Here is a 22784-nt window from a genome sequence, read left to right as displayed (position 1 = left end):
TGGCAGCTTTTGTGGCCAATGAAAACTTGTCAACACAGATAAAATTTACCAAAACTTGTTGATTTTATACATCCATAATGTCTCGATGAAGTCTAAATGAAAATTTCAAACTTTGTTTCAGATTTTAAGTAAAGTGCACGTTATTTGAAAACTTTTCGTGATTGAAAGTATGTTTCTAAAGTAAACGGTTGCGATATCTGCTGTGCAAACCATTTGAGACAGCCTGTATGTTCGCACGATATCTGCAATCATTTTTTTCTCAGAAACATTATTTCGATCTTCGTACTAAAAATGTAGGCTATTACTTGATCCGTACTCAGTCAGTGTTTTACACATGACATCTTCCACCTGCTACTTGCGAGTACCATGAGCTCGATGCTTGTGTCAGATTTCATGCTCACAAGGTATTGACACTCTGACAAAAAAAAAACCAAAAAAAAGAGAGAGAGAGACTTTTAGAGTTTAAGGCGTTGATAGTTGTAGCAAATGTCAGAGTTCTCATGGTTCATCTGATGATGTGCATAAACGATACTCGTTACTCAAAAAATGTTGAAAACATATTCCTTCATTTATTTTTCTATTTTTTAACCTTTTTTAAACTCCTACAAGTTTGAACCATTATTCTGGTACGCATAATGCTACGGAGTTGTCATAATTGATTGGGAAGACAAAGAATAAACAGTGTGAAAAAAGTTTTGATAACGTAAATGAAATTTCATTGAATTATTTCACGCGTAAAATTGAAGAGATGCTTTGTGACATTGTCACAACTCAAACTCACCGACGGTATATAGAGCATGAGTATTTAGTCTCTACAGGTTCGAATAATTTTTGATAGTTTTTTATAGTTTCGTTAATGATGGAAATCAATCGACATAAATATAACCATTTAACGTTAAAAAAAAGGTTTAAAATGAACGAACTGTTATAAACGGTATTTCTGAAATGATTGTCAGTGATTGACATTCAATTAATTTTTTTTACGGTTGAGTTTTTGGTGTATGACGCAAAACGACAATAAGGATAGCATCAAATATAACGATTGCAAATTTATTGAAGACATGAAAGTTTTTGTGATTGAGATTGACGTTCAATTAATTTTTTTATGGGTTTAAAGAGAGGAAAAACTGCCATAAATTTTTTTGCGAATATTGTACAAAATTTTCTGTTTATGGAATCGTACAATATTTCGATTTATTTACGATCTGTAAATCAAATACAAAACGCCACAACAGGCAAAATGCCTAACGAGGTGGCTAATAAAAAGATGCCCATAACAAATATGGATGCCATATATTTCAAAAATACAGCAACCCAATTAAAAATGAAATTACAAACAATATAAATGCATGATGAAATATTATACAATGCCCATAATGAATACTTATGATTGTCTTATTCTAAGTAGGGACAGCTTCTCGATTTACGCCAACATATTTATCGTATTTCTTTTTAAACGTGTGAATTGTGTTACAATTTACTACCCCTAGGGTAAGCTATTAAATATATTAACAACCCTATTAGAGAAAAATTCCCTGAGACACCACAATCTAGAATTGTCCCTTACTAATCGGTACTGGTGTCCCCTTTGTAAAAGAAATCGATTGATGGTGTAAAATAACTCATGGTCTATCCTATCTATCCCGTTGAATATTTTGCACTCTTCGATCATATCTTCCCGACACCTGCGTTCATCCAATGTAAACATATTCAATAAATGAAGTCTGTCTTCACCGTGTGCCAATAAGGACACGCCTATCTCTTCCCTGCACCCCTTCAACCAAAGTCTATGTCCCTCCGTAGGGATGGTCTCCGAAATCTTAACGCATACTCCAGTCCAGGACGAACTAAGTCTCGGAAAAGCGGAAGAATGACTGTAGGAGAACGTGAAGGAGACCTTTTTGAAAATGAAGAACATTCTATTCGATCTTTTGACCATCGTGACCAATGTTCTGAAAATCTAAAAAAAAAAAAAAAACGCTTATCTCGCAAATCCAACAATGTGCAGCCATAAAAATCGGGTGACAAAATCAAACTAAACAGAAAATTAAACACACAATCTAGTAAAATATAGAAAACACTGCAGAATATGACCCAAAAATAAAAAAACACGCTAAATAAATCTCACGAGAATGAAGAAAAACACAAAATGGGGCACCGACGTGACAGATAACCCTTCGGTAATCCCTCGGCAACGGTTTCAGATGAAACTACAGCTATTGGTCAGCGAGCTGAGCGCGATAAAAGCACGACCGTTCCCTACCGCGGCCAAGACGAGAATGGATAACATATCCATTCGATAGGATAACATATTTTGAGATACAATTCAGGATCGATGCGTTTTTTTTCTAGATACAATGATCACAAAAAAAAAAAGGGCAATTATTTTTCTCAACCACTATTTCTAAATATCCATTACGACATTTTAACAATTGCTTCATTGAAAATGAATGCAAAGCAATACTTTCTATGAACTGAAATCAAAATCTATCAAAATCTATTCAAAATCTGTTTTGTAATATATCAAATTATGTGTTGAGAGAAAACTGACTTTTTCAAGCAGAGTATTTTTTTCCAAACATGAACAATAACTTGCAAATAATGTGCTCTTTTAATGACCCAGAGACTCCCTATGAGCAATCCGTTAGTTTCAATTATATTTACATTCGACACACCAAAAAGGGTATAATATATTTTTTATTTAATAATATACGGTACAGCACAATATAATAATATAATAGTAAAGTAATAGCTGAAATTGTGCTGTAAACATTGAAACCTGCATTGCGGCGTATAAAATTTACACCGGTATGCAGCATGAAAACAGACAATATATGGCGCCCTACCGCATATTGTTCACTTTGATGTCGCGCGCGTGCCGGTTTTAAACCACAAACCAATTTTAGTTTCAGAATTATAACAGATAGTTTTGTTTTTATTTGATAGGTTGCAGCAAGAGCCTAGCCGTACTCTGTTTCTCTAATCACAGAAGGTAGGGAAATTTTTCTTCCATCATTTTTTTTTCTCAGGTTCGCCAATCATTTCTCTCATTAATGCCGGTCCATGAAATTGCCAAATTCTTTTTCAACAATCCAAAATATGAAAGGGTGAAGAGCAGTGCTATAGATCAGCGTTTCTCGACCTTTCTGAACCCAAGCACCAGTAAAATGTTTGAACAACTTAACGGACCACTTTTGTTCCGCGCGTATTTCGGGACATTTCTGTGTTTTCAGTTGGTCCTAATGGTTTTATACGTTTGTCCCGTTTTTTCCATGATGCTTACTTGAATTTGTTATCTTTACTATAATCGTGGATAAACGGCGTTTCCATAACTTTTTACGATCGTTTGTTATAGCTATAAATGCAAACAAAAAATCGTCAGATAAATTTTTGGTTACTGGTCACGCAGCCTTTTATACCCCCCCCCCCACCAATTTTTGCAGTAGTTAGCGAACTTGTAAATTTCATCTTTTGGCAATTGGTGACCTCTCATCTTTAGGATCGCAATTTCCAGCATTTTCCTTGATGATGTATGGTGAACCTAAATATGAAAGTACAATTTTTATTTGGACCCATACATGAGTGCTTTTAATATCAGTTACAGAAAATGAATAATTTTTCATTCAGTTAGAATAGAATTATCAAGTCTGCCTGCGGACCACCTATGCCATCGTCCAGACGTAGTCCGAGGATCATAGGTTGAGAAACGTTGCTAAAGATTATGAAGTTTTAGATAAATATGAAAACCATTCTGAAAGCAATTTCATTTTAAATTTTACCTCATTAAAAAAAAAAAAATTACAACCGCACTTTAGAAGTTTATTATAAACTATTAAAAATATTTAATAACACAGGATGTGCTTTAGAATTATTTCCTGCAAATTACAATAATCAGTTTAACAAAATATTATAAACACTGTTGATGCGAGAAGTTGGATAATATATAAGTTAACAGGTAATCAACAACTTTTAAAAATGATGCTAAAAATAATCAAGTCTTGACTAATGGTTTTTTTTGGAGGGCTAAATGAATTGTTTTGAACACGTAACACTCATTTGCATAATTGTTTGCTTCTAAATCTCACGATTTCTAAGAAATTTTTGACTTTTTATTTCTTTTTCTCTATGTTATTTTCTAAATGAAATTAATTTTTATAAAAGAAAACTTTTTGTCTGAAACGTGTTAAAAATGCTTATTAGAGCGTTATGTTAATTTAATTTATCCTCCTGAATTTTCTTTTTACAGTCGGCAGTATTTTTAATCGCTCTTTAAACGATGGAAATTGCGTTATTTTCAAAACTGCTCCGAAAAATATCAAAAAAGAAAATTTTCATCATAGCAATGTCAAATGAATTTCATAATGTTAGATTTCATTGTGTGTCAACTAATCTGCTGGGGCTTCTAGTTTGAATAGGGAAATTGTTAAATTCAGCAGCTTTTATTCACTGATTAGATTCACAAAAGATTATTTACCTTAAATTAAAAAATCACGTTCTTTTATATATAACTTAATTATATTTTCATAATAAAGATGACTTCATTCAGTGGTTTGATTAAGACGCGTGCTTAATTTTAAAAATTATGGAGTAAATTGGATTTTTTCTTTCTCTCTTGGGCAGTTTATGCTGCACGAGTCAGGATTAGAATGTAAGTTTAAGCATGGACATGGACAGGTCTTGGCAAATGGACTCCCTATGGCACAGTCCAGGGGCATCGTGATAATATGATTAAGTATAGAAAGTCTGAGAGCAAGTATGTAAATTGCTAGGTGGGTACTTCAAGCTAGGTAGGAAACCCCAAAACATCACTTTCCGAAGAGCCCGTGCATAGGCGGATATGGATGGAGGGCGAGGAGAAGAGGTCACCCCTCCGTTTAGTAAAAAATGTATTATTGGCATAGTAGGGAGGGCGAGATGGCACGCGCACCCCACTATAGATCATGCGCATGCGCACCTCGCTGATTCACTCCCCGGGCAAGAGAGCCCCAACCTGTGTCATCCAAACCAAGTTCAGGAAAATCATACGTGAAATATTTGTGGTGCCCGAAAAGTTAGTGTTTCGTTGCTATGATCCATTTAATCAGTTAGTAATTCATTTTTTAGCCTTTATTTTTGGATTATGTAAAAACTATGGATTATGTAGGAGTTATTTAATTATTATTATTATTTTTACAAAATAAAACCGTTCTCTAACTTTTTATTGTTGCAGTATAATGAAAAAAATTAAACAGGATTTTTTTTCCTATTTTTGAATATTTTTTTCTGAAATAAATGCCATAGGGGTTGAGCAGTTTGAAAAGATGCTTAGAATTTGTGATGTTGCTGAACTCTCTGGACCTGTAGATCGTCTCAACTTGTAGCTGTCGAAGTTGGCGTCCCAGATTTTCTCACAGATGTTATACAGTTTTAACGACAAATCTGGCGACAGGGCAGGCCAAGGAACTTGTATCACCCTTTCTGTGTGTAGCAGGGCAAAATCTTGGTAATGTCTTCAAAAAGCCCCGCCTTGACAGCAAAAGAGTGCGGCCATATCGTTAACTGCACGTGTAGTGTCTCGTAAACATTTATATGAGAAACTTTGAATCAATAACGGAATAAGTGTTGGTGACCCAACATGATGCGACATCGCCTCAGAAAACTAACTTCAAAGCCGAACGCCAGTATGTGATAGTAGGAATGGAACCTGTGTTTAATGCATATAGATTCAGGACTACCTGAACATGCCACTGAGTTAGCGTTCTCCCTGGAATAATTTTTAAGGGTGACTAGCGACCAGAAGTTTAATTTTCTACACGAAATGGCCGGCTTTCTGACACATCAAACAGACTTTAGACACTAGTCATTTACTACTAAGCAGTTGTTGGTCATTTCGCGAAGACTACACTTCTGATTAGTTAGCTTCAGACTGCAAAGACTGAAAAATATAACGTGTTTTGGAAAAGAAAAAATTTGAAATCATCACAATGACATTGTAATTATAACAGGGTGATTCGAATTTTTTGTCCGTAGGACAACTTTGTTGGTACTCAAGGTGGGTAAAATGCTTAATGGCGTGTAATATCTGTTGGCAAACTGTTTCGGTAATCATGGGCGCTGTTGACATCGGGAGTGCTATAAATCCACAATAGCTTTATGTTGCTGGACCACAAATTTAATTTTTCCGAGGCAAAGGTGATCCAAAAATTTCAATTTCCTCCTTCCACTACTTTTTGCATTTCTTTGAGGGTACTTATATTGAGGTTTTTCAAGAACAATTAGTGAATGACATCAAATAAACGCCTTCCATTCATTCCACTGCCATTTCATTTTAGGTGATTTTTCTAGCACCTGAATGACAATCGATGGTGACCAAGTTAATCATACGCTATCATTATAAAATATGTAAGTGGCTCCGAGACACCGAAACAACAACGCTCAAACAACCGACCAAAACTGATGCAACCGACGCCAAACAACTCTGACCCCCGCAGACAAATCAGTCCTTTTGACCCTTCTCTAAGTTTCTGATCACTTTTTTGCTATATTCAGGACCTCTCTTATTTCACCTTGGAAACGACACCCACGAGTGCCGGAACATTGTCCGGATGGTTTTTTGTTAGTTTTTTTTTTTTTTTTTTGTTAAGTTATGTGCCCATAACATGTTGAATTTTTCTGTTTTGACTTCGAATATGGACCGTTTGCTACTGTAGGCAGTAAATACTGATGCCAATGAATCCCGATAATTATGATTTGATCAATACATTTCATCAAAAATCGCAGCTAACCTAAAAACAAGAGCGGGAATGGAAAATTATTTAAATTATTGGCATTAAGTTTTTAATGAATTATTCAATCTCATAATAAATGAAGCAGATAAATTTAGATTTCGTTGTTTTCCTGAACTTACATTAAAGAAATAGAATATAGGAAGCAGCACTTTTAAGAACTTTCTGTATCATAATCTTGATTAATTTTCCAAAGTCTTTCATTGTGCGAGGTGCTCGGAGCACTTTAAATTAATTTACTACTACGAGCTAACAGCAATAAACACTTATCGGGTGGAAACTGATTTGCATGAATACGTGCGCGTGAGTAGAGATTTCGCTTCTCTCGAACGGAAACGCAAACAAAGCTGCATTCTAAGTATATTTCATCGATACAGACGTTTATGGTTGATTATTAGATATTAATGTAACCGATCGATTGGGAAATTTGCTGCTTCGTACGATAGAGCTTCTTAACACAGGTCAGATGCTTCGAATGACTTGACAAACAAAAATTTCAATGAATGGTGAGTTTAGATTTCCGTTGAAAGTGATACAAGGACAATTTCGAACTGAATCGAATTAGCAGAAAAATCTATACTTTGTGGTATCAGTTATTCTTTAAAGAATGTTTTCTTTCCACTTTGTTTTAATTAGATGTACGTCTGATCTAGTATATATTAAGCTCACTAATTAACATTTTCATGCATAAATGAGATTGTTTCGAGAACAGTGCTTGTTGAAATGTCCTACTTGGACAAAGCAGACAACTCAAATATTTGATAAAGTGTTCAACTGTTGGCAACACTAAAGCGAGTGCTATACCAATGACATTGTGGTTACATATGAGGGGCTGATTTTCAAGAAGGAAAATTTCCACTTTGGCCAAATTTACAGTAGAAGTAAAAAACTTTTTTTTTCTCGGGAATGGACTGCTTCAAAAAAATAGAAAAAAAGCCCAACAGGTAGCATAAATGTGTGCTTTTAGAATATTTAAATATTATGTTTTTCTTGATCAACATTCAAGGGTTATTTACATTAAATTTAGGAAATGCTCCGTTTTGGAAGAAAATTAGTGGAAATGCTACCTTTCGATACAAAAATTGGTGTTGGTAAAGTCTGAAAAAATTGAAAACTTCTACGCCAACCGTTGATTCCAGAAGGCTTCAAGGTAGCCAAAAGTAAGGGTTTCCCCTTACATCCCTCTAGAAAATAATATAAAATAAACGCGGTCATTCTACAATCGAACCTCTCATAACGGACATCTCCACCAACGGACACTTTTTTTTTAATCACGTCGATGGCATTCAATGTATTTTGCAATGTATCAACAGACACTCCTCGTTAGCGGACAAAATTTTCGGTCCAATGGATGTCTGTTATCGAGAGATTCTACAGTAGAATTTGACTTTGAAAGTGCTTCTGAAAAATGTGCCGTTTTGAAAAAAAATTCCCTCAATGCCAATGGAGGGTCCCATCACTTGAACATAGATGTTTCGCGCATCGCTTGCATCTCCCTTATTGAAGCCAAATTTTTTTTTACGTAGGAATTTACTTATACTAAGTTGTACTTGTTTCATCACATCTACCGTATAATATTTAGGCACAAAAGTTCTTTTTCTTCTTAGCTGCCGCGTGCCTGATAAAGGCTCTGTGCTGCAAAGTGCAGTCGGCTCCGCTCAATCGATTCCAGCATACAATGTCTGATTAAGCAGGGAACAATTCACTTGACATTTCACAACGTTAGGACAATGATCACGATACCTAAGTTTTTCTATTTTCATGAGGAAAGCTAGCACCCTCTATTGGCTCGACAGCGAACAAAAATAAAATAATTATGTATAGGTATTGAAGATAACTTGAATACTTGGAGGTTAGTACCTACTCTCAAATGTATTTATCTTAGTAGCATATTTTATATTAATTTCAAATGTTTTATTCAATAAGAACATTATACGTGAGGTGATTGATGTGTGTTGACGTGTGTAGCGCAATATTCAATTAAGCGGGGGGGGGGGGATGAAGTCGTTGAAATTATAATTAAGCGGGGAACTTTTAAATTGTTTCTATGGGAGAAATTTTGACGCCGGAGGATTTAATCCGTTTAAGGGAAGGGGGGGGGATTTCCGTTATCAAATTACGCGAGGCCGACTGTATTACTTAGTACACATACATGTTACATACTGTATAGTTCTGGGCTGTCAGATTCAGACTTCTAAGAAAATCGCCGACGCTAGATTGCGATAGACTACCTCTTGTAAATACTGTAGTTAATGCCTACTGTTTCGGCGATGGTTATACTACATTTCCTGAATAAATGCATCCTTCAGGTTTCGTTCTTTGGAAAGAAATACAGCGCAGGGGGCCATGGTTGGCTTTTTGGTTTGGTAAGGATGCCTATTAAAACGTGATGCAAGGATACAAGAATTGGGTAGGGGGACGGTTGGATTAAGACGCTTGCTTATCCGTCTTAATCTAACCGTTCCCCTACCCAATCCAACATCCACAATCCAATGGCTTGTGTGATCCCCGGAAGATTCTGAGCTTTGATCTTGAAAATGCCCCCGTTCTCTGGGAACTCTTGAATATCAGATGAAAGATCAGACACACCCCGATTCACAATTTCAATGTTAGTAAAAACATCAAAGCTGTATTCCTCTTGAACACTTTGGCAGATGTTTAAGTCAGGCTAAAAAATTTAAAATTTGCTTGTATTTAATCATGTATACACTGTATTTATCCTACATAAAATATATTCATAATTTTTTTAAGGTCTTTCTTTCTGTTAAGTACTGTATAGAAACATTAAAAACCAAATGCAATAAATAACTACTTAGTTGGTAATGATATGCATTATTTTTCAATCAATTTTATCTATTCATGGAAGAAGGGATTCTATGAATAGAATGTAATGCCTTTGGATGACACTGGGTAATAAATCACGAGTGCTTAAAACGTACGATACACTGCATACAAAAGCCATAAAAATACGGCAACTACGAGTAAAAACTATTTGATATACGTGGCTTAAAGCAACATGTTTATGAATCAAACTGAGTAAAAGAAAAATGGTTACTGTAGCTCAAAACTATTTATTTAGGAATTTAAATGGTTCTATTTAAATGGCAAATTATTATTTTTTATATTATTAAGTTTTTCTGAATGCAAATTCATCTTTAGAAACACGTCGAGTGGTATTGAGTAACTGATATCCAGCAACTACGTGTTAGAACTCAATTTAAATCCTTATGGCATCTTCAAGTTGAATATGCGAAGGGACGTTTCCCGGTGCATTTCTAACAACGAATTATGGATTCATAGACTTTTAAATTCGTTCAAATCTGTTGTGTTCAATGACGTTTGTTACCGATGTCGTCGACACAGGCGAAAGGTTGAGCAACGCTCCCCCATTTACTGCATCAGTGGCTGTTATTTAGGAAACGCGAGCAAAAGAGTTCACTCCACTCAAAGTAATAAGCGCGAATCCATCCCAGGGTGATAAGTAATAATAATAATATTATTTTATCTGATAGGTTGCAGATGGAGAGAGAGAAATGCGTTGTCCTCTTCGTTTTCCAGGTATCGTGTTTGTTCGTTGAACCGTCAACTTGACGCGAACCGTCATTCTGTGTACGCGGATCGTTGTTGGTATCAACTTTCGCCAGTTTTCTTACCAACGCGGTAATCTCCTTCTCCTTAAAAATTAATCGATGCGTGAAAATGTATTGGCGGATTTTGCTGCTGGGTTTCGACGAGAAAAGCGAAGTATCTTCCGGTTATGAAATAAAATGACACTCTGTATTGATAAATTTCTAATCGATAACTATAGATGGATATTTATATGTGATAAGAAACTCCCTTTCCCTATAAAAAACGTAAATTTTTTTTTGTGTCCTTAAAAGACGAACGATTTCAATCTTTCACACGTTAAAATACAAGTTTAATACGATATAAAAATACATCAAAGGTATAAAATTACGTGTACAAAATGTTATATTGAACAATTTTAATGTGAGAAAACGATTTTCAAAAAGAAAAATGAAATTGTCTCTGATATTCTGATGGAAATAGGGTAGGTATCTAAGTGATCCATTCTTGAGGAAACACAAAATATCATGTTTACAGTGCTGTAAAAGGGAATATAATTGTTTTTTCCCCCCAATAGAACGTCATACAGCTCTGTGTTCTGAGCTGTAAATTTACTTATTGTAAGGTTAGTTAATACGTACTCCTACTCTCGTACTCTGAACAGACATATTCCTCTACCAAATTGCACACATACTTCCTGACAATACAAGATAATACGGCTTTAAAAAAAATGATTGTATTCATTGTGATGTAAAGTGAAAATGCCATGTTTATCATTTTTTACACACTTCCTATCGATGAAATAAAACTACGAATTTTAATAGATTTGGTGCTTTAAAAGTGATAAATCCGGTGATATATATGTTACGGTAAATGTGGCTATTATTAATAATGACCGATTACTACACATGCTTACCAAGCATTTTGGTAAGTGTGATAAATTTTCCTTAATGTATCACCTTTTCCAGCGATTATACAGAATACCCAAGAGTCGCGTCATTGATAAACTGTATTCATCGCGCATACTAGGCTGATTTAAATTTTTTTCATATTTATCAAATTCACTCTAGAGTATTACTCTAATAGTATTATTCTCAATCAGAGATAAAGGCGATAAATTTCAAGTATTTACCAGATTTACGAACGAAACTGGGTAATTACGCATAATTGCTGGTAAAAGTGATAATGCTTTCAGTATTGGTAAATATGCATAAAAATCGGTTCTTATGTATAATATTCGATTTATCACATTTATTGTCACATATGTTACGGTAAATGTGATGAATGCGATTAATGCATAATCACTGGTTATTATAAATGATCGCCGGCTATTTTGAAAATTGCCATAGATTGGCATGTACAATCAAAAATATGTGTACCAAACTTGAAATAAATCAATGGTTAATAATAACTAATAATATTTTTAATGATATTTCCACTAGAGCACAGTTTTTTCACCATGTTAAAAGATAGGGGACCCTTTTATAAATATTCACTTGAGGTGTGGAATCTCAAGATGATATTTTAGGCTAAAATTCGGAGACAATTTGTTCTAGCAATTTGGCGCCATTTAATGATTCAGACAATATGGAAAAAAAAAATTCAGAAAAAATGTTTTTCGCTTTATCCTATTATGCATGGTCACCGGTTTATCATTTACCGCAAACCAGACGTATAAAAAGTACTCAATATGATGAAATTTATAAGCTCTGCACGTTCAGAACTTTCTAGATTCGCTTGCCACGTGAACGCACAGGATTCGGAAACCGGCATAAACAACAGAATTTCGATTAAACTCCCACAATTATGTAAATAGCACCCCCGCACAAGCTGTTCCGTCAAATTTAGTGACTATAACATTTAACGATGTTCGTCTTTAGGTTATGGACACATCAGGAATATAATCTGAAGTGCTCTTGAAGACATTCAGGATTGGGTGAGAAAAAAACAAAAAAACGACACTTTTCCATATAAAACAAACGAAAATGTATATACCGAATCAAATTGGTATCTCACAAAATAAGTCGTATATATTTTTAGGGGTTTTTTTTTCACAACCAAAACAATCATTTCACATCAAAAGATTGTTTCAAGTTTTATTCTCCCATCATGTAGATAGACACTTTTAAGTTATTCATACGTGTCATGTGCATAGATGTAGCCGTGCCGTCGTGGTAGCCGTAAACTTTTCCCTACCTGCACAACTCATATTTTTATGAGTTATTAAATATTAAGTTTATGAGTGATTTTTATGAGTAAATAAGCGTCCTACTCATCTTTTACGCATTCGAATATTCCGGACAAAACTTTTTTTCTCTTTGAAAATTCTTCCGAAAATCTAGAATATTTCAGAGCGAATTATCAGAATATTATCAAAGTGAAACAAAATAATAGTCCTATCATCTAATTATATCTTTCACATGCTGTTTGTACAGAAATTTACAAAATGCTTCTTGAAGCGGGCTTGAGAGAAATAAAAATTGTAATTTAATTTTTGAGAAAAATTGAGCTTTTTAATAATAATTGCAAAATACTGAAAATTAAAATTTTTATATCCCTCTTAATAAAAAAAAAAGTCTCTCTCAGCCTGTCGCCGACTCTCTTATCTATTCACTCGGTAACATTTGGATGAATACTCATTGGATATCGATAGTTTAAATTCTTGATATTTGACAGTTTTTGCGTCTTTTGAAATCTTTGAGGCTTTTCATATTTCCCTGCTCGCGAATTGTACAGACGTAATCACTATGTTTGTTCAAAAAGTATCCGATCATAATCTTCCGTGCATTAACCAATGAAGCTAGGGAGGTGTAGTTTAGTGCACGTAGGCAATCCTGGTAATCATGCTTGAATTTTTTCTTGCATGCAGAAGCTGACAGTCGCCGGCACATCACCGATTAGTGAGGAAGTGATCACCGTCGTATTTTCGTTTTCGACAAAATGGCAGGAGAAACTTGAACAACGCTAATAATCGTGATGGAGCTGCCAATTGCAACTACCAAGAACCTCTTCTTGGTAGTACTCTTCGGTTATGGTTGTGCCTTGCGAAGCGCACTCCTGATGAGTGTGATCAAGCTAATACACAAATAGGAGGAAGAGTCTAGCTAGGATTTTTTCTTTTTTTCCACTTTTACATTGTACTGTGATCGAGGCTTGAATTTTTGGTGGATTTCTCCTGGGTGAATCATAAAATGCATTTCGTTGGAAGAAGATGGAAGAAAAATGAACACTCGAAGGGTTAACACTAGAAGGGCCGACTTCTTTTTTGTGCAATATATTTAATCACACTAAATTTTTACAATAAAAGATATCAAGCATTATCCCACATGATTAATTTGTTAATTTTGAAAACATTTTCGCTTTCTTAAGCATACAGGGTGTCTATAAAATGACTTTCCAACTATAAATATGAAAAATTAGAGGGCAACTGTGGACAAGATTTACCATGAAAAAAGATAGATAGGCATTGCATTTACATCACATCATACATTGCTCCATTTTGATGATGTGCACATTTTTACATGTATATCACGTTTTTTTTATTCCCTTTATTTATGTAGTTGTTCGCGCACGCTATGGATAACTATTTCCATAGCGTGGAGGCTTTCTCCAAGGGTAAGGGGCCGTTATAGCAACGAAGTTTATACTGTGTTTTCTGATGCAGTCCTATGTAGAGTCCACCTTGACATAGGCCGCAAAATGTTAATATTCTATGATTGAAAATGAACTTTTTGGGTATGCGAATTATACGCAGGAATTTACCGTAATTATTTTAACTTACAAAAACTGACACATGGAAAAAACCAGAATTTCGATCAATCGGCGAATTTGTATCAGAACATAACGGTGTAATTTTTTATTTTATTTTTTTGTATAGTAGGGATAGTAGCGAATCTTATTCATTGAAAGTAGTTTTGAGTCGAGGCAGTATAAACAAAAATTCGAATTACTATATTTTTGACTATCTTTGTGATATACTCTTGTATATACACTACATAAGAATGAATTCGATCATTCAAATGAAATTTCCGAATCTAACGACTAGAGTATTTCAAACAAAATCAACTTACTGGAAGCCCCTTCTCTGAAGTATAAAATTCGAAACTCAAGGACTTCAGAAGCAACACGAGTTTCAGATTCAATCAACGCTTGTTCGTTTCACGAAATGAAAAAAAATACAAAAGATTCTATACAACTGAATTCTCGCTGAAGCAGCGAGTTCGAGATGACGCTTCCGAATCTGCCAACAGCAACGGCGACACATTTTCGTAAATTTAAGTGCTTTAATTCGCAAACTTTTGGCTACGATCGACGATTTCATGAAACCTTAATGAATTTTAGCAGCATTCGAAGCGTTTTCTATGTTTGTTCAAACATTCGGGGTTCGCGTATCACTGGCGATAGGATAGTCAACTGTGATTAATAGCCTATAGCTACATCATTAATTTAAGCTTTACATCGATAACTTTTCGTGGCTCTTCTAAGAATTCCAATATTGACCTGAGATAGAGAGGATTAAATGTAATAACGTGCATTGGGCCTGGTAAACAAATACATCGCTTTAATTATTTCAAGTCACCCGTCGGATCCTCCAAGGAATATTGAAACATAACGTATAGAAATATTTACGATATGATATTCCATTGTGATTCCATAATCCATATTGATTGAATAGTCATTAGATGGAGTTGATCTAATAATTTGTCATCGTTTTCACTGAAGACATTTGTGCATTAGCTTATTACAAGGAAATTTACCCCTTTATTTGGCAATGCTGCTCTCAAAAAAGCATCACGAGTTTCTTATATTTTTCGTGAAGGAGTTTTTGAGCTCGTTTCATCATCGATGCTTGTAAGCAACTCCTAAACATTCGATTTTTAGTTGTGAGTTGTTCATTAAGTTTCTATAATTGACAGTAGAATGGCTCGAAGGTCTCCTATTTCTTGACAAACCAAGCAAGAACGATTTATGACTCTTGCATTTTGGAAAGAAATACCTTGCTTGGCGGAGATATATTGCTGCGCATTTTTCAGCAATGATAGAAAAGTAAGTTGGCAAGCAATAAATGCCATTTTTGTATTAATCTAATCTATAAATCATAAAAATACAGTGTTGCTTAAAATGAAACACCCATATCTTTTTAATATTGACACTAATATTTTTTGGCCATGAAATGACATTCAGGGTATCCTATTTGCTTAATAAAACTTATACTTACTGTTACCCGCGGCTTCGTTTGCCGCTGGTAACAGTGGATGTGGTAATCTGAAATTGCTCAGTGATGATCCCCCCCCCCCCTAACGCCATATAACATATTTGAACCCCTAATGAACCTTTTGTGAAGCTGAATTTACAGAAATCCCGCCGTAGTGAGCCTCTATATTATAAAATATAATACTGACAAATTAAATATTTATAGTTTCAGTGATTTCAGCTCGTTGATGATGAATCAGTCAGTGAGTCGGGACAAGTTTTTTTATGTATACTGTATATAGATAATATATTAGCTTACTATTTCTCTCCTGGATATTTCTAAGCTTTCCAATTAAATGGTTATATCATAACTATACGGATTATACAATCGCCGCCCCCCGCCGTATTCGCGGGGGTTATGTTCCGGGGGTGACCGGGAATACGGGAAATCCGTTATTAACCGAAACCATGGGTTTTTTCTGTATATCTCGTTTATTGAACATCATGAGAAAGAGCAGGGTGACGCAGAGTTAGAAGGGAATGTAAAAGAGGGTACAGTGATTGTTGGCGATGTTTCCTGAAAGAACATTGTGATTTCTGTTTGCCGTTTCTTCTTCTTCCCATCATCAAGTGTGTTGGAGTACGTTGACAAGAATTCTTCTACCAATTTTTCCACACGTGAAGAACGTAACACAGAGAGATCTATATCACGATAATTATTTATTGCTGATTTGAGCTTGCAAAGCCCTTCCCCGGTGTTACGCATGGTGAACTTGTCTTCCATTTTTTTATCTTGAGCTTCTTCATCTGGTCCGCTCCAGTTTTAGGAGGAGTCAGCTGCATTAATTCCTCCTCGGCCAATGCCTCTGAATTGCTATTAATTAGCTGTTCGACTTCTTCTATATCCATATCATTGAAACCTTCTGCACCCACCTGTTTCGCTAACGTGACAATGTCTTTTATAATCTCTTCAGTTAGCTCTGTAGAAATGGTTGTGTCCTTAAGCGCACATTATGGTCAAAGGCTAAGCCAATCCTAAGTTGACTTTTTTTCGCTTAAGAGCTGCCACGGCTCTATTGATGACAGTAATGGCATTAGCGATAGTGTATAATTCTTCTATATCTTCAAGACATTTTCTGCATTTGCATCGTCTATTGCGCGCACAATCATTTCCATTAAGTGACGTGTACAGTGAGCCTTGAATACTCGCATTACCCCCTGACCAAGAGGCTGAATGATAGATATTGTATTAGGAGGCATATAAGGGACTTCCATACTATCAACTTTAAATTCACCGACATCTGGGTGTCCAGGAGCATTATCCAGTATCAAAAGAACTTTTAATGACATGTCTTCACTTTCAAGATACCTCCGAAACGAAACACCGTTTAAACCAATCCAGGAAAAGTGTTTCCGTAATCCAAGCCTTTTTATTGTTCATCCAAAATACTATGTGGGAGCTTTGACTTATCCTTTTCTTTCAATGCTCGTGGATTCACAAATTTGAAAATGATGGTTTAAATTTATATATAGTAAGTCTATTTTTACTTGCCTTAAAACCGGGGACTCGCTTCTCTTCTTGAGTGATAAATATTCTTTGCGACATTTTATTCCAAAATACTGTAGTTTCGTCAGCGTTAAACACCTGCTGAGGTGCATAACCCTTCTCTTCAATAATTTTTTGCAAAGTCTTTGTTGGGAATTTTCTAGCTGCCACCTGGTCGGCAGAGGCCTTTCCTTTACAGAAAAGTAAACATTTTTCGCCTTTTCCGTTATAATATTACAATCAATTGGAATAACATTTTTTTATCAGTCTTGTACCCACAAAAAAAACAGCATTTTCTGTAAGAGAAACACATGGATCCCGCAGGCGATGCAAAGTTTTCGCTGCCACAGGTGCAGCTACAGCTACGGTTTATCGAATTTCAAATTTCTTTTTCCTCGATATATCTCACCGTATATTCCGTAATGGCGGGCCACAGCAGCAATTGACATACTTTCGCCAAGAGTATAGTCAATATATCCAACTTTTCTTGTAAAGTTTTCACTCTTTTTTTGTCTTTTCGAAGTATTATCAGTAGCACTGGAAAAATGAGCCATCCTAAACACACACAACTTAAATTTTGTAAACAAAACACGTGAATGGCGAATGCTGTGTTGCCAAAAACTTTTCCCAATAAAGAAATAACAGCGATGACGGGGGACCGACTGTATATTAAAAAAGTGGTGAAATATGCTTTAAAATATGAAAAATATGCATTTAAAAATGCATTTGTAAATGTCATTATATGCATTTGTAAATGTCAAAACATGCACTTGAAAATTTCCATTGGCGATTTTGTTTCGGAGGCCATCATATGTGAAAAGGCCAGACTGTTGTACGCCGATCTCATTATCGAGAATGCCTCGGACGAGTGCTAGTGTACTTACTGATTTTAAGGCCAGCAGAGGCTGGTTCAGAAAATTCAACAGCCGCACTAGCATATACAGTGGCGCTAGGCACGGCGCAGATTCAAGTTCGTATAAGTCTGGGGCCGAAAAATTTGTGTCCGAATTCAAGTGAACTCAGATAATGCCTCAGGAAGTGACCCTAGATAGTGTCTTGATACCCAATGTCCTTATGGAGGGGAGGATTCCCCCCTTCCAAACAATAATATCTACATCACTTCCTCCCCCCTCCCCCACCGTCTTAAATACGCCTAGAAGAATCTTCAGAAAGGTATAAAAATGTAAATTCCATGTTGAATGTTCATTTATTTTTTACATTAATCTTTTATATTCATTTTATATTAATTTCTTATTGTTTTTAGTACTAAACTTATTCCCTATAAAATGTGTTTTTTGGTGTTATTTCGGAGCGTCTAGAACGGATTAATTGGATTTACATTGATTCATAAGGAAATATATATAATTGCCTCTTTGCTTAATATAATAATAAATAATATAACATAAAAAATAATATACTATAAAAAGTAATTGTTTTCGTCGGTTTCGGATTTCCCCGATTGTTTTCGGACGAATTATTGACGGAAAGTATCACTGTAATTGTATCCTCAAAAGGAAGAAAATATAGACATGATGATCTCTTACTTCCCAGAAATTGGGAATATACTTTAAAAAAACTTAGTAATGAACTTCTCATTAAATATTTTCCGTTTTTAATACCATACCATAGATAGATAGATAGAATCGCTCACAACCCCGGACTGATGCAAAGCACCTTACTTCCGTTACCTCAAAAGAGGCAGAGTTGTGTCGGAAAAGTTAGCAAAGATTTATAGTGGTGGCTCCCCTTGCCCCGCGCTCGCAAGTATCGAATCACTTGCGTCGTTCTCCCCATGAAGACAGCCATAAACTCGATGCAACGTACAAGCCATTTGACAAAAATGGGTGACTGAATCCAATGTCTAGGGAGAAAAATTGCACGTGTGCCCAGTGGCACATAAGGGCCGGAGACCGCAGCCTCGGATTTCGAAAGAAGTGTGGAAAAGACTTGTGGGCAAGAAAGAAGAAGCTGGCATGTTGAAGTGGGAGAGATTTGAGAATGGTCTAAATACGCAATGTATACAAAATATATATACGCAGCGCCTCGACTGTGACGGGAAACGAAGAAACAAAGCCTTCGTCCACAGTGCTGGGCAGTTTTGCTTCCCTTTCCTTTTACAGAATATGCAATATATATACACACACAGAAAACACACAGAGCCTGCACGGCGACGGGAATAATCAAACAGAGCCTCCGTTGACAGTGCTGGACACATTCACATTCGAATTACACGCATATACATTATTTACATTACAAAAACTTCCCTTTTTTATATTATTGGGAATGCACATAAACATTACTATGAAGGCAGTATTGGGTGCAAATATCACCATGAGCTCATACAAATATATATTCAAGGTTACAAAATTACTATCATACTGTATAATATATAACCATTATGTCTTCTTACGTATCCATTCATTCCATTTTTTCAGGAAATTGAAAGGTACATAATCAAATATCAGTCAAATGAAAAAAATTTTAACAAATTGTATGAGAAGAGGAAAAATCACCCCATTGATATATTCTATCCCCGCCCCCTCAAAAAAAAAAAAAGTAATAAGATGCAAAGTGTGATTTATGTCCTTTTACGTGCATCTTTTGACAGTCTGAAACGCGTTCTAAATGGATTTCGAATTTTACCGCGTGCTTTTTAAAGAATATCCGAATCTTGTGCAGAGAAAGGAGAAAAGATTCTCTCTTGGGTACTTTTCAACAAAAGAATGCCCACTTTTTCAAAAAAGAGTCATTCACTCACTAAAAATTTCATAACTATCCCTATACAGGTATCGAAAATATGAGCCTTTCACAATATCTTGTGGAATGAAGGAAGAAATAAATCAACGTTGGTTGTGTGCTCAAGCCATTACCGCAATGTGGACGATAAAGAAAAGAAGGTTATTTTAACGTCTGAGCATCTTTCGGTACCGCTCGAAAAATTCATGAGCTCATTTCTTGTGCATATATATGTGCTACTACTTAACCGTAAATGCACCTCGCACATATTCCTGTACGGAATTTCTAACAAATTGGTATATGCCGGAATGGGTGTTCTGAGTGGGCGTTATGTGTGGCCACAACGTATTTATGTTGTCAAAATCATGTTCTCACAGGTGCTGCCAGCTGTCTTCCATATTTAGAAGTAAAGATGGTAAACGTTCGTAGAAATTCGAATGTTTATCATCATTGTTTGTTAGCATCGTTATATTGAGAACTCTGTTGCTGTTATAGCTCTGAGAACTTGTAGCGGCTTCGCTAGTGTGGATTTGGTAATCTGAAAATTGCTCGGCGTGATTTCAGAGCAAATAACATTTGTGTTGTATAGTTATTAAAAATAAAAGAATAAACTTTTTGTACAGTCCCCAGTGTGCCTTAAAACCCAATTAGAAAGTTGTTGCCCTGGCTTTCCTGACCCAACCAAAAACTTTCCACGTTTCTAATAAGTGCAATATTCACAGCGATATGCAAATTCGAAAAACAAAGAAAAGTTGGGAAAGAACAGCTTTAAATGCGGAAAAACTGTTTTAACGACATTTTTCTAACGCTATTTTTTCCTAATTATCTTCTTCCGTTTTTCGAATCCGAGAGAATACGAATACACTTTGTGGAAATGTGGAAAGTATTTTGTTGACGTCAGGAGAGCCAGAGAGCAACAACTTTCAAATTGGGTTTTGAGACACACGGGGGGGGGGGGGGGGGGGCTGTACAAAAAAAAAGTTATTTTTTTTTATTTTAATAACTCTATAACCCCCCCCCCCCCCTTTGCAACATGAATTGCATATCTGCGTACAACACGTTAGTTTAAAACTTTTTCTAATTGGAAATATACCTCTAGGATCAACGATTCGCCATTAAAATGCCGTATTCCCTTTTGGCTATACACCCTGTATATAGATTGGAACTAGTGTCGTAGGTCTGCCTGTTGTTTGCGGAGAGACTTGTTTAAATGGGAGACTATCTTGCAATAACGCCCTGAAGTTGTAAAACCTCAGAAAATCAACTTCATCACCGTGCAGCAACGGGTTTCGAACATGAATCCTCAGGATGAGCGTTCAATACGATAACCATACATCCGCACAGAGACTGAGGATATCTACTGAAATTACTTGAGTAATTTGAAATAGTACTAGTATTACTAGTGTTTAAGTTCATTATAACAACCGCCCCCCCCCCCCCGTTCCACGGAAAACGGACGTTATATTGGAAAATTCGAAAAAAAAAAGAATTCAAGCGATTTTACATTTTGGCGGAATAAAAAATTATGCCATTATTTCGTTGTAAAATGTAAGCAGCAGCTGCAGTGAAAATGTGTCAGGTAAGAAAATAATAATTAAATTGTAATAACTAGAACCCGGATTATAAGTAAATGCATATGTGCATTTCCATTTGCATATGTGCATTTCCATTTGCATATGTGCATTTCCATTTGCATATGTGCATTTCCATTTGCATATGTGCATTTCCATTTGCATATTTTATTCTTTTTCAGCATTAATGTATGTAAATGCATAAAATCAAAGAATTTTCAGGATAAGGCCCTATTTTTCAATATTTACGAAATGTCAGTCGCGTTTCTTTTACACTTTTTTCAAATGAATATTGCTCATAATATTTTCATAATTTCGGTTTTATTTTTCATGCAGGTGGGATTTAATGATTCGTTTTCTTTATCATATCGTAGCTTGATCAAAATTAAAATATTATAATTATGAGGTTGAATTATTCATATGAGCACAAGAAATTCTGTAGTTTATCACAGCTTAATGACTGTTGTGAGCAGTGTGAAAGATTGCCAACTTAACCCTCAGCAAGTGTCAGTTTGGACCATAACTAGGCCATAAGTGGTCCATAACTGGAAGAAGGGTGCTTTATATGTTTGCCACAGTTTTTGAGTCAAATGCTAAGTGTTAAATATGAGGTAAACAAAAAATTTACCATTTTGCGCTATATTTCTAGAAATACCAGTAACATAAATTCTTTAGTTACTGAGCAGTTCTACGTTAATGAGCAGCTACGACTAACTAGAAATTACAAATGCCTAAATAAAAAATGTCTGGAAGTTATTTGCATACATACAGGCACATGTGGGATGTGTTTTTGTAAATGAACAATGCACTAAGGGATAGAAAATATGTATTTTAAAAACGTATATTTTTTTCACTTATATTTTTTCTCATTTTTAGTACATACAATCAAATATCGATAACTCGAATGTGCAGTGGCCTACAGAAAACTTCGAGTTATCGTTAGTTCGACTTATCAGAAATTTCGATTTCAGAGTGAGAAGAAAAAGATTTATCATAATTACAGTGCTATTTATGAATACTTTATTAGTTAAACATGTCCATCTATTAGAGATGAATAAATTCGAAGAGATAAATCATTCTAATTTAATCATATTTAATTATTGAATGTGAATATTTAAAAATGAACTAGACGTACTTATTATATTATGAAAATGCTAAATAAAATTGCTAAATGCTAAATTATATTGTTAAATACTAAATTACATTGCTAAATGCTAAATGCTCTTTTCTAAATTTCTCACATTCCTGAAACCTTCGACATAGAGGAAGAAAACTTCGAGTTAAGGAAAAATTTTAACACTAAAGTTCTGAGGCAGAGTGAAAAAGTTGACGTAAACAGATATTCCAGTAATTCTAGATCGACCTATCGTAAATTGACTATTTTGGAATTTTTAACTTTTTCAGAAT

General features: G+C 35.2%; 1 protein-coding gene across 2 annotated transcripts in view; it reads left to right on the top strand.

Moving 5' to 3' along the window:
* The window catches only part of LOC149082834 (uncharacterized), an 82195-nt gene that overhangs the window by 40133 nt on the left and 19278 nt on the right, over nucleotides 1-22784 (top strand). Inside the window, exon 2 of one of the 2 annotated variants that reach the window (XM_089236900.1) lies at nucleotides 2947-2992. The exons of the other annotated variant lie outside the window; for it this stretch is intronic. The gene's annotated coding sequence lies outside the window, so the exon portion shown is untranslated. The remainder of the gene's footprint in view (nucleotides 1-2946; nucleotides 2993-22784) is intronic. 2 annotated transcript variants of the gene reach the window in all.

This window comes from Pholcus phalangioides, unplaced genomic scaffold (assembly GCF_987345545.1).
Source record: "Pholcus phalangioides strain wild (caught in Gottingen) unplaced genomic scaffold, Ppha-v1.0 ptg000009l_1, whole genome shotgun sequence".
In the NCBI taxonomy this organism is placed as follows: Eukaryota; Metazoa; Arthropoda; class Arachnida; order Araneae; family Pholcidae; genus Pholcus; species Pholcus phalangioides.
This window is presented reverse-complemented; position numbering and strand designations above follow the sequence as displayed.